Source organism: Schistocerca nitens, chromosome 6, assembly GCF_023898315.1.
Source record: "Schistocerca nitens isolate TAMUIC-IGC-003100 chromosome 6, iqSchNite1.1, whole genome shotgun sequence".
Classification (NCBI taxonomy): domain Eukaryota; kingdom Metazoa; phylum Arthropoda; class Insecta; order Orthoptera; family Acrididae; genus Schistocerca; species Schistocerca nitens.
Window position 1 is genome coordinate 633,126,179 of NC_064619.1, and position 12,772 is coordinate 633,138,950.

Below are 12,772 nucleotides of genomic sequence, written 5' to 3' on the forward strand. Positions count from 1 at the left end.
GAAAGTCCACGATGGGCTGCAAATGGTCTCCAGGTAGCCGAAGGTAGCTATTTCCAGTATATGATCGGTTCCACTGGACCAGAGAACGCAGTCCATTCCATGTAAACACCGCCCAATCCATTACGTTGCCACCACCAGCTCGCACGTTGCCCTGTTGATAACTTGGGTCCATGGATTTGTGGAGTCTGCGCTACACTCAAACACTACCATCAGCTCTTACCAACTGAAATCTGGACTCATCTAAGGAGACCACCGTTTTCCAGTCCTCTACGGTCCAACCGATGCGGTCACGAGCTCAAGAGAGACGCTGCAGGCGGTGTCGTGCTGTTAATCAAGGAACTCGCGTCGGTCGTCTGCTGCTATAGCCCATTAACACCAAATTTCGGTGCACTGTGCTAACAGGTACGTTCGTTGTAGGAGTAGCACTTATTCACACTGTTACTCCACACAGTGTTGCTTGTCACTGACAACACTACGCAAACGCCGCTGCTTTCGGTCGTTAAGTGAAGGCCGTCGGCCACTGCACTGCCCGCGGTGAGACGTAGCGCCAGAAATCTGGATTTCCTTGTACTCTCCTTCCGAAATGGAATGTCCCATGTGTCAAACTACCGTGCCGCGTTCAGAGTCTTTTAATTCCAATCATGCGGCCATAACCACGTCGGAAACCTTTTCGCATGCACCATATAACAACTGACAGTTCTGCCGTAACACAGATCTTTTATACCTTCTGTACGAGATATTACACATATCTGTTTGTGTGCGTATTGCTGTCCAATGATTTGCGTTACCTTAGTGCATAGGCCAACGCAAAACAAAACTCGTTTGACATGTAGTTAGAAATGATTTTCTTCTACAAAACATTTCCGAAGGCAAGATCGTATGGAAGAAACGGGCGACAGAAAACAACCTATTTAAAAATATAATCAGAGATCATCTCCTTCATACTTGATGATTGGTTGATTTGAGAGAGGGGACGAAACAGCGAGGTCGTCAGCCCCATCAGATTACGGAATGGATGAATGAATGTCGTGTGGCTAGGGCGTCCCGTCGGGTAGACTATTCACCGGGTTGACGCCACTTCGGCGACCTGCGCGTCAATGGAGATGAAATGATGATGAGTAGGACAACACGCAGTCCTTGAGCGGAGAATATCTCCGACCCAGCCGGGAATTGAACCCGGGCCTTTTGGATTGACAGTCTGTCGCGCTGAGCACTCAGCTACCGGGGCGGACACATTACGGAATGATGGGGAAGAAAGTCGGCCGTGCCCTTTCAAAGGAACCATTCCGGCGTTTGTCTGAAGCGATTTAGGGAAACCAAGGAAAACCTAAATCAGTTTGGCGCGATGCGTGTTTGAACGGTCGTCGTCCCGAATGCGCGCCCACTGCGCTGCCTCGCTCGGTATACTTGCAGATGAAGAGGACTGCTGAAGAGAAGGAGGTGTGGTTGCAGAGACACGAGGAAGCTATGGCTGGAGAGACAAGGCTTAGGATTTTAAAAGTAGAAGATACTCTGTGGACGTAGCCAATCCTCAGCTTCGATCTTATTACGAAACGATCGGAAAAACCTACGACTGACACCATACATTTGTTAACCTCGGTATTACCGATCAGAGCCTCCCCCACTGTTGCGGCCTCGTTTGACGGTCGGAAAAGCCACAGCTAAAATATTTGTCGTCAGAAACACCACGTTGACGTTATAAGTCGGGAAGCCCAGGACACATGAAGCCGCAGGCGGGGGCGGTGCCACACTGTCCCTCCCTCACTCTTGCCTCCGCTAGCGCAGCCGACATCATGGGCGGTATCCCGAAGTTCAGCGCGGTTAAGGGAGCGGAGTGTTTGGACGACAAATGACGAACGGTATTTTAATCGTGCAGGTGGAAACGCGTACCCGCTCCGCCGCTTCCGGCACTGCCCCCTCCCACTACGTAGTAATTACCTGCGACGATACGCCACACACATCACACCGCGCCGCCGCGTTCGCCAGCGCGCGGTTCGCATTCCGCTTCCTGCGGACGGAAGCCGCAGCGTGCTTCACTCCCCACCCCCGTGCCCCGTACCAACACCGACTCAAAGGAAGGCCTCGGCGTTTGTTGGTGACGTCACGTCAGCTAGGCACGGCGAACGCCAGGTCTGTTTCAGGCAGAAACGCCTGGGCGTGCTCATCACCATAAATCTCTTATTTTTGGACAAAAGTTTTGGTATTGTTTTGGATTCTGCAGTTTTATTTAGATGAAAGATTTTCTTACTATCGTAAAGCTACAAATGAAGATCATAGTTCTGTATTACTAAACCCTGTCGAAACAAACGTAGATCAATATGAGAAGATGCTTTGTACCATTCAAGCTTCGGAAATTTAAATTCAAGAAACTATATTTACTTGATCCATTTTGTTATCGAAACTTACCCTAACCCCCTTACAATGAACTCATTTCTTTTATTTATTTATTTTCGTTTGATATCGTCACTGTAAATGATAACTAATTTACATGTGTAAATGTTCAACTGTTGCCAGTCATTAGATTACAGTCGTTTTCAACGGAAGGAATTCTAAACAGGAAACAAAATAGCTTCATACATAGAAAATACTGCTGAGCTTAAACGTTTTTAAACATGCACGTTACAAAAGATAAATATTACCCTCTTGCAACTGAAAGGAGAAACTTTGGAAGATAAAAAAATTTTATTTGATAAAACAATTATCTCTCGTTTGCCTCTTCATCTGTCCCCCACCCCCTCCCCGAACGTGTACAATCGCAAGATATTTCATTAACATTCAGTGCTCCTCACCCCATAGTCAACCAAGATACCTAAAGAAGAGCACCAATATGTTCACAGTTTCTTTTAAAAGCAACCAGTACAAATGTAACTTCCTCAGATTTACAAATAAGGTAAAGAAGCACGAATTCTGTTGCTGCCGGGCCATGAAGTTGTTTTTGTATATCAATCCTTAAAACAGGTGGAAATTTAAGTTTGGGAGTACACTGTTTGTTAAGAAGTGTAATGAATTGCACAATTAATTGATTGCAGAAATCTCTCAGAACAGTGTGTGTTGGTCAACTACCGCCAATAGTTTCACATTTCCCTGTGTCAGAGAGGGAGACACCACCATTATGAGTATGCCTGCAACAGACCCGGCGTTCGCCGTGCCTAGCTGACGTGACGTCGCCCACAAGCACCGAGGCCTTCCTTTGAGTCGGTGTTGCCCGTACGCGGTATCTTACGCCAAGCCGCCACGCCGTCAGCCCGTCGCAGGTGGCGGTCGCGCGTGACGTGACGTGATTTCACAGTCCATTATCGAAGGAAAATCCACTGCGGCACTTAACAACAAATGCTTTGAATTACCAACAGTATTCGTATAATCTAAATTCCATAGTTTCATACGTAAGAAATGTACGGGGTGAACCAAAACTCCAGCAACAACTTTCAGAGGTTGTTCAGGAATACCATGTGAGTACTTTGGTGTCAAGGAAACTGTCCCTGCCAGCTCGTTACAGACTCAATGCACTTTGGCATTATTGCCCCCAGTTAACTTCATATCTATAATACACTGAAAACAATACCCACAGTGGAACTATCAATGCCGGCCGAAGTGGCCGTGCGGTTAAAGGCGCTGCAGTCTGGAACCGCAAGACCGCTACGGTCGCAGGTTCGAATCCTGCCTCGGGCATGGATGTTTGTGATGTCCTTACGTTAGTTAGGTTTAACTAGTTCTAAGTTCTAGGGGACTAATGACCTCAGCAGTTGAGTCCCATAGTGCTCAGAGCCATTTTTTTGAACCAACTATCGATGGCACATGCACGTGTCTTTCGATAGGAGAGAAACTCGTTCCAGCGAGTCACACTGCTTGCAGTTGTGAACAGTAGTGCCCACTTCGTTCTTCGTCCCTATTCTTGCCAATCACAACTGCTAGGATATGTCTCGGGTTTGTGTTTCGAACACTTTAATAGTGACATGAGTTCAGATGAGTCCACTGACGAAGGTTCGGCCAATGTGCAGCTCGTTTGTGGTGTCAGTGAAAACAAAGGGAGAACTGCAGAAGAAAGCCGTTCGCGGCTGTTCCCACAGCGACAGTAACAACGTCACAATTCTTTTGCATCTGCACTTGGGGGTCTTGTGTTGTGTGCTTTTGCTGCTTCCATATTACACATATATTACCTATTGTGAAGTTATTTTCGCAGATACTAACGTAACTGGAGCAACAAATCGAATGAATCATAATTACATTGCCGAGCGGTTCTGGCGCTACAGTCTGGAACCGCGCGACCGCTACGGTCGCAGGTTCGAATCCTGCCTCGGGCATGGATGTGTGTGTTGTCCTTAGGTTAGTTAGGTTTAAGTAGTTCTAAGTTCTAGGGGACTTATGACCTCAGCAGTTGAGTCCCATAGTGCTCAGAGCCATTTGAACCATTTTTTGCCATAATTACATTGCTTCACTCAAACGAGTTGCCGGAGGCTGTGGGTGCTCTACACCAAAACACTCAGAAAGCACCCCTCTAAAGACTCTCGAATTTGGTCGCTAGAGTTCTGGTTTATCCTGTATTTGATAACAGTGGGGGACAGCGTTCTACCAGTAGCACAGTGTACACAGAAACACTTGATATTCCCTAGTTGGTGTTTTAATCTAGTGACTGACTTTATAATCACGTGAAGCAGCACGAACTATAGACCGCCGTTTTCTACAATTTTTCTCGTTTCACGGGTCAGGTTGCGTTTCGCGGGGAGTTTGTAAACATAATCAGCTATACATACACTCTTCGTACTTGCCAAACCCTACGCTGACCAGCAAGTTCGCCGGACTCTCCCCAGTTGAGAATGTTTAGAGCGTTATGGGCAACCAGATCGGGGTTCGGCGATCTAACGAGCCAGTTGGACAGAAATTGGTACGATGTCCCTCAGGAGGACATCCAACAAGTCTGTCAATAAAAGCTGAGCCGAATAACTGCCTACATAAGGGCCAGAGGGAGACCGAAGCTTTATTCGCTTGCTCATAGTGTGAAGCCCATTCTCTTGAATAAATCACTCGGTTTTCTGAAATTCTAACCATTTGTTTGCTGCACATGTACATCTCATCTATTGATTTCCGTCGGCTTCGGATGATTCGTAGGTGGTGCATGTTTTTTTTTTTCCTTTCTTAGAGTGTATTTCACTATCTCAGTTTTATATTGAATGAAATTCAATATATTTTTAAAACTAATTACATAACGCGTGGACGTTTAAGCCATACTTCGTCTGTCGTGCATCATCTTGTATCCTTCCGCGGTAGATCTATCGCGTATTACGGAATATAATGAAATGATTTTTTGATGTTGCCCAACATGTCACACAATAATTTTTAAACGAACACACCACCATTTGATTGTGTTGTTGTTTTTTTAATTACGACCCAGCTTTCGGCCTTTTATGCCATTTTCAAGTGATTGAGTTTAAGTCATTAACATATATCGCAGGATATCAACCCCAAAACTGGCCATAAATTAAGAAACATCTTGGCTCCCCACGAAATGGCAGATGCAAAATCACCATCTTGTAAAAAGATCAGCAAGTAATAGTGGAAACATGTCATATTTAGTAAAAACAGGTTTAGTTTGGTATATAAAAGATGAACACGCGTCCTTCAGTCGTAATGCTAGTAAATCAAAGAATGTAATAGAAAAACTGAATACTATAATGACGAAATGTCAAAGATATGTGACCCTACTTTCTTGAGTCATAAATCTTTGGCAATTATTGTATGACTCTGTAAGTCATAGATCTATGACATTTAGTCATTTTAGTATTCAGTTCTTATATTACTCATACTTGATAATTACTACTCAACGACATGTGTTCGTCTTTTATATACCAAAGTAAACCTGTTTTTACTAAATATGATGTGCTCCCACTATTATTTACTTATCTATTTACAAGATGGTGTTTTTACATCTCACATTTCGTGGGGAGCCCATATTCTACTTAATTTATCGTCAGTTTTGAGGTTGATGTCCTGCAATGTATGACATAACCTCAATCAATTTAAATTGGCATAAAAGGCCGAAACGTGGGTCTTAATTAAATACATAGCAGAAAGACGGTATGTTCGTTTGAAATGAGTTTGTCTTGTACAAAAAGAATTTTCAGTCTTGAAAACGGAAATCTGTGCCACTTGCCAATAATTTCTATTTCAAGATTTTTAAACTTGTAACTGGTTTTTAATAATAGTTCTTCTAAATTTGATTTCACTTTACTTGTGTAGTAGAGCAATAATGTATCACATGTACTATTAAATACAGTTCTGACTTGATTTTCTTGATGCAAAATTTTAAATTTGAATACGGAAATCTGTGTCACTTGTCAATAATTTCTATTTGAAGATTCTTAATCTTGTAACTGGTTTTTAATAATTGTTGTTGTTGTTGTGGTCTTCAGTTCTGAGACTGGTTTGATGCAGCTCTCCATGCTACTCCATCCTGTGCAAGTTTCTTCATCTCCCAGTACTTACTGTAATCCTTCCGAATCTGTTTAGTGTATTCATCTCTTGGTCTCCCTCTACGATTTTTACCCTCCACGCTGCCCTCCAATGCTAAATTTGTGATCCCTTGATGCCTTAGAACAGGGCTTAACAACTGGCCGGTTTTGAGCGCGAGTACTCGCGTCTGATCAGGCACGTGCTCGCGTGCAGCTGCAAGGTCGCGGAATAGGGAGGGAGGGGAAACGCGCGCGCACGTTTGAATAGGGTCGCAGCATGCCTATTGAATTCGCGCCGACTGTGTAACGTTTAAAGTACTACGATCAGCTCTAACAGTCACTTCGCTGGTTGAGAATCATGTCAAGTCGCCGTTGTGTAACCCCAACCATGCTTTCGCAGTTCAACACCCATTGGGAGAAATTGCATCTGTTTACAGAAAAATATGGTGTTGCAAAATGTTTAGCATGTCACAAAACGCTGAATTCTTTTAGGAAATTTAATTTGCAGCGACATTATATGTCGTACCACGCGAAAGACTACGGAAGTGGAAAATGTGATGGACCATATCGTGGACAGGAAGTTATTAAACTTAAAAGGAAGCTATCCGAAGAAGATCTGGACGACGAAGAAAAATCAACTGAGGCAGCTCTCAGGGTGAGTTACAAAATTTCTTTGCTTTTAGCAAAATCCCTACGCCCCTTCACTGATGGCGATTTAATAAAATAATGTTTGGTAGTTGCAGCGGAACATTTGTGTCCATCTCAAATGGAACAGTTTCGGATTGTGCCATTATCTAACATGACCATTATGCGTCGCATAAGGACATGGCAGACGACGTCCAGAGCCAGCTTGCAAATATCTGTAAAGATTTTATGGCGTATTCTCTAGCTCTGGACGAAAGTGTTGATATCACTGGAACAACGCAGCTTCCCATATTTATTAGAGGTGTTAATAAAGATCTTCAGGTGAGGGAGGAGCTCCTCGATGTAGTAGCCATGAAGAACACTACAACCGGAGGTGATATTTTAAGTAGTGTTGAAGAAAGTGTTGAAAATATAGGATTGTCGTGGAATTCTTTAGTTTCAGTGTCTACAGACGGTGCACCAGCGATGACAGGGAAAAAATCAGGTTTCGTTGCGCTGTTGAAGGAGAAAATGCAAAAACTGACCGTGCCGAATGAAATAAGGGGCGTTCACTGTGTGATCCACCAGGAAAACTTATGTACAAAGAGTATCACTCTAAAAAATGTGATGAGTGTTGTTGTTCGTACAACCAATTATATAAGGAAGCATGGGCTACAACACAGGCAATTTAAAAGCTTTCTTGAGGACGTAGAAAGCCAGTATGGTGGCCTTCCTTATTACAGCGAGCTCCGCTGGCTTAGTCGTAGCGAATTATTAAATCGATTTTTTTTGCCCATTAGGTGAGATAAATATGTTCATGGAAATAAATAACATGTGTGTTCCTGAATTGAAAGAGCCTTCATGGAAATGTGATCTCGCGTTCTTAGCAGATTTAACTAGCCATCTGAATACTTTGAACATTTCACTACAAGGTAAAGATCTGCTAATTACTCATTTCATAGATCGAATACGAGATTTTAAAATGAAATTGACACTTTGGGTGAGTTAGCTGGAAACAGGAAATCTAGCTCATTTTCTTAAATTATCATCAATGCAAGATGTTCACGAAGAGTTGCCCTTAAGGAAGAATTTGATCAACGCTTTCAAGATCTGACAGCTCTAGACAGCGATTTTGATCTGTTATCCTCTCCATATCCAGCGAATATTGAAGAGATTCATCCTGAGCTGCAACTAGAATTTATTGACCTGCAGTGTGACAGAGAATACAAATTTCAGAACAAGAAAAACATTTTGGAATTCTACAGACACTTCCCTCAGGATAGATTTCCCCGTTTGCACAAACTGGCGGCTACAATAATATCAATTTTAGGTTCCACGTATGTTTGTGAACATCTGTTCTCTGCAATGAAATGTAACAAGACGCGCCTGAGAAACGCATTGTCTGATCGAAATTTAAACTGCACGCTGCGCCTACAATGCACAAGAACAATTACTCCGAACATAGACGCAATTGTAAAGGGCAAAAAGTACAAGATATCCGAGAATCCCACAATTCAGTGACACCTTTTATTGTGTAACAGTTCACAAATTAATACGAATGTAGAGGCATACACTAAGCTAATAAAATTATGTGGCACGTGTACATTCTCCTTTATTTGTTTCATTTGTCTCAGTAGTAATTCGTGAGTGATATCTCTGCAGTTGGCCGCGGATTTACATCGACTGGCGGCTGCTGTTGTGTGCCCCAAGTGACTCTCCCCACTCTCCGCTCTGCTCCGGTAGTGGGGGTAGCGTGCTCGCGCTGCTCCGTGCTCGCGCCTTGCTGCTCACAGCTTGCTCCGCGAGCACGTATGTTGTGAAGCCCTGCCTTAGAACATGCCTTACCAACCGGTCCCTTCTTCAAGTCAAGTTGTGCCACAAACTCCTCTTCTCCCCTATTCTATTCAACACCCCCTCATTACTTATGTGATCTACCCATCTAATCTTCAGCATTCTTCTGTAGCATCACATTTCGAAAGCTTCTATTCTCTTCTTGTCCAAATTATTTATCGTCCATGTTTCACTTCCATACATGGCTACAATCGATACAAATACTTTCATAAACGACTTCCTGACACTTAAATCTATACTCAATGTTAACAAATTTCTCTTCTTCAGAAACGCTAACCTTGCCATTACCAATCTACATTTTATATCCTCTCTACTTCGACCATCATCAGTCATTTTGCTCCCCAAACAGCAAAACTCCTTTACTACTAAGTGTCTCATTTCCTAATCTAATTCCCTCGGCATCACCCGACTTAATTCGACTACATTCCTCGTTTTGCTTTTGTTGATGTTAATCTTATATCCATCTTATATCCTCCTTTCAGGACATTGTCCATTCCGTTCAACTGATCTTCCAAGCCCTTTGCTGTATCTGACAGAATTACAATGACATCGGCGAACCTCAAAGTTTTTATTTCTTCTCCATGGATTTTAATACCTCCTCCGAATTTCTCTTTCGTTTCCTTTACTGCTTGCTCAATATACAGATTGAATAACATCGAGGAGAGGCTACAACCCTGTCTCACACCCTTCCAAACCACTGCTTCCCTTTCATACCCCTCGACTCTTATAACTGCCATCTGGTTTCTGTACAAATTGTAAATAGCCTTTCACTCCCTGTATTTCACCCCTGCCACCTTTAGAATTTGAAAGAGAGTATTCCAGTCAACATTGTCAAAAGCTTTCTCTAAGTCTACAAATGCTAGAAGCGTAGGTTTGCCTTTCCTTAAACTTTCTTCTAAGATAAGTCGTAGGGTCAGTATTGCCTCACGTGTTCCAACATTTCTACGGAATCCAAACTGATCTTCCCCAAGGTCGACTTCTACCCGTTTTTCCACTCGTGGGTAAAGAATTCGCGTTAGTATTTTGCAGCTGTGACTTATTAAACTGATACTTCGGTAATTTTCACATCTGTCAACACCAGCTTTCTTTGGGATTGGAATTATTATATTCTTCTTGAAGTCTGTGGGTATTTCGCCTGTCTCATACATCTTGCTCACCAGATGGTAGAGTTATGTCATGACTGGCTCTCACAAAGTCGTCAGTAGTTCTAATGAAATGTTGTTTACTCCCAGGGCATTGTTTCGACTCAGGTATTTCAGTGCTCTGTCAAACTCTTCACGCAGTATCCCTATCTCCCATTTCACCTTCATGTACATCTTCTTCCATTTCCATAATAATGTCCTCAAGTACAATGCCCTTGTATAGACCCTCTATATACTCCTTCCACCTTACTGCTTTCCCTTCTTTGCTTGGAACTGGGTTTCCATCTGAGCTCTTGATGTTCATACAAGTGGTTCTCTTTCCTCCAAAGGTCTCTTAAAATTTTCCTGTGGGCAGTATCTATCTTACCCCTAGTGAGATAATCCTCTACATCCTTACACTTGTCCTCTAGCCATCCCTGCTTAGCAGTTTTGCACTTCCTGTCCATCTCATTTTTGAGACGTTTGTATTCTTTTTTGCCTGCTTCATTTATTGCATTTTTATATTTTCTCCTTTCATCATTTAAATTCTATATTTCTTCTGGTACCCAAGGATTTCTACCAGCCCTCGTCTTTTTACCTACTTGATCGTCTGCTGCCTTCACTACTTCATCCCTCAAAGCTACCCATTCTTCTTCTACTGTATTTCTTTCCCCCATTTCTGTCAATTGTTCCCTTATGCTCTACGTGAAACTGTCTACAACCTCTGGTTTAGTCAGTTTATCCAGGTCCCATCTCCTTAAATTCCCAGCTTTTTGCAATTTCTTCAGTTTTAATCTACAGTTCATAACCAATAGATTGTGGTCAGAGTCCACATCTGCCCCTGGAAATGTCTTACAATTTAAAACCTGGTTCCTAAATTTCTGTCTTAGCATTATATAATCTGATACCTTTTAGTATCTCCAGGGTTCTTCTATGTATACAACCTTCTTTCATGATTCTTGAACCAAGTGTTAGCTATGATTAATTTATGCTCAGTGCAAAATACTACCAGACGGCTTCCTCTTTCATTTCTTACCCCCAATCCATATTCACATGCTATGTTTCCTTTTCTTCCTTTTCCTACTCTCGAATTCCAGTCACCAATGACTATTAAATTTTCGTCTCCCTTCACTACCTGAATAATTTCTTTTATCTCATCATACATTTCATCAATTTCTTCATCATCTGCAGAGCTAGTTGGCATATAAACTTGTACTACTGTAGTAGGTGTGGGCTTCGTGTGTATCTTGGCCACAATAATGCGTATGGTACCTTACCCGCGCTCCTATTTTTTTATTCATTATTAAACCTACTCCTGCATTACCCCTAGTTGATTTTGATATTTATAACCCTCTATTCACCTGACCAAAAGTCTTGTTCGTCCTGCCACCGAACTTCACTAATTCCCACTGTATCTAACTTTAACTTATCCATTTCCCTTTTTAGATTTTCTAATCTACCTGCCTGATTAAGGGGTCTGACATTCCACACTCCGATCTGTAGAACGCCAATTTTCTGTCTCCTGATAACGACGTCCTCCTGAGTAGTCCCCGCCCAGAGATCCGAATGGGGGATTATTTTACCTCCGGAATATTTTACCCAAGAGGACGCCATCATCATTTAACCATACAGTAAAGCTGCATGCCCTCGGGAAAAATTGCGGCTGTAGTTTCCCCTTGCTTTCAGCCGTTCGCAGTACCAGCACAGCATGGCCGTTTTGGTTAGTGTTGTAAGGCCAGATCAGTCAATCATCCAGACTGTTGCCCCTGCAACTACTGAAAAGCCTGCTGCCCCTCTTCAGGAACCACACGTTTGTCTGGCCTCTCAACAGATAGCCCTCCGTTACGGTTGCACCTACGGTACGGCCATCTGAATCGCTGAGGCACGCAAGCCTCCCCACCAATGGCAAGGTCCATGATTCATGGGGGGGGGTTTAATAATAGTTCTTCTAATTTGATTTCACTTTACTTGTGTAATAGAGTAATAATGTATCACATGTACTATTAAATACAGTTCTGACTTGATTTTCTTGATGCAAATCTTTTAAATTTGAATAGAATAATTGCGTTTGTAGATACATGAAAATGTTGCGCACTGGGACAGTTTTCACATTTTGAGAAACCTTACTTGACCGGAGTAGCTTTTAGCTTTTGTAATTTCAGAAAAAGACTGAAGCACACATAAAGCGAATGCTGTTATAAAATATTTTGAACTCCTGTTACAAAGACAAAAATTAGAAAAGTGTTCCGAGATACAGCACTCTCCTCTACAATCTTGTTAATTACTTCCTGAGTCCGTTGAAAGCTGCTACTCCTTCGACCAACCGCAGGCGTTCATGCAGGAATATAAACACGGTTCTTGACCTGCTATAAACCACCAAATAGAAAATATGATTTACGGATATTGCAATATGTATTTAGTAAATATACGGATGGGGTAGGTCCTGCAACATGCAAGAGCTAGGGAAAGACACTCGATTATATGAGGTCTAAGACTAAAGTAATGAGACCAACATTCTGAGCGATCTGGCAACGCTGCGTTGTACTACTTGTATAGACCCGTGTGTTTATCGCAGCAGTAGCGCCTAAGTTAGGAAAAATGCAAACAAATTGTGAAAATGCGTCAACGAGAACAAGGATATAATGGTTTCCCATCTTAGCACGGGGAAAGGGTCCAACAAAATCAATAAAGATTTTATCCATAGGGTATTGTTCGTGCTCGGATTGTAAT